This window comes from Schistocerca americana, chromosome 1 (genome assembly GCF_021461395.2).
Source record: "Schistocerca americana isolate TAMUIC-IGC-003095 chromosome 1, iqSchAmer2.1, whole genome shotgun sequence".
NCBI classification, from domain to species: Eukaryota; Metazoa; Arthropoda; class Insecta; order Orthoptera; family Acrididae; genus Schistocerca; species Schistocerca americana.
Window position 1 is genome coordinate 511915213 of NC_060119.1, and position 1293 is coordinate 511916505.

Genomic DNA, 1293 nt, shown 5'->3' on the forward strand with positions numbered 1-1293 from the left:
CACAAATGACAGTTCTGCTAATGCACTGCCCTTTTATACCTTCTGTACGTCGTGGTTCTACCGCCATCTCTATATGTGCATATCGCTATACCATGACTTGTCACTTCAGTATACTTTTTTCGCTTCACCCGCCTTACTTAGATGATCATGGGCTTCGCTATTTAAACACTTGCAGGTACAGTTACCTGACATTGTAAGTACAGAGATGCGGTTGCAGTCTATTTTCGCATTTGTGTTTATAAATATTACATGTGTCGATCAAGTTTAGAACATCTTCAGATTCGTTAAAACAAACAAAGGTTATGCTAAATTCGTTCTTACATAACTAATTTGAAATATCCATGTAAAAAGGATAAACGTATGTACACTTCAGTATAAACCTGAACGACGCTGGTAATCATTATAAACACAAGTACGACAACAGAGTCTAATGAAAAATTTTGAAAAATAGTTATGCCTTCATTACGGACTCCTCGAAATTGTGTTTCAAGAGCAAATTAACTGCAGTAGAAGCGAACGTGCCGTGGAGCACGCGCGACATGCATCAGCCAATTAAGAGGACGGCAACCGGGTCAAAAACTAGATAGTGCCCCCCCCACCCACCTCCTCGAGCGTTTGAGATAGAACGTCAAACATTTAAAAATCGGTTTTTTAGAAATAGGGCAACAGCCTTGCAGCAGTGGATACACCGGTTCCCGTCAGATCACCGAAGTTAAGCGCTGTCAGGTGTGGCCGGCACTTGGATGGGTGGCCATCCGAGCCCCCATGCGCTGTTGCCATTTTTCGGGGTGCACTCAGCCTCGTGATGCCAATTGAGGAGCTACTGGGCCGAACAGTAGCGGCTCCGGTCAAAGAAAATCATCGTACCGACCAGGAGAGCGGTGTGCTGACCACACGCCCCTCCTATCCGCATTCTCGTCTGAGGATGACATGGCGGTCGGATGGTCCCGATGGGCCACTTGTTGCCTGATGACGGAGTGCTTGCTTTTTCAGAAATATGTTCATTTTGTATCGCACACCTTTCTGAAGAGTTTGATATTAAACATATACACTCCTGGAAATTGAAATAAGAACACCGTGAATTCATTGTCCCAGGAAGGGGAAACTTTATTGACACATTCCTGGGGTCAGATACATCACATGATCACACTGACAGAACCACAGGCACATAGACACAGGCAACAGAGCATGCACAATGTCGGCACTAGTACAGTGTATACCCACCTTTCGCAGCAATGCAGGCTGCTATTCTCCCATGGAGACGATCGTAGAGATGCTGGATGTAGTCCTGTG

General features: G+C 45.3%; 1 pseudogene; it reads left to right on the forward strand.

Annotated features, from left to right (window-relative positions):
• The first annotated feature begins 661 nt into the window (after positions 1–661).
• LOC124555145 lies at positions 662–779 on the forward strand (annotated as a pseudogene).
• Positions 780–1293: the final 514 nt, after the last annotated feature.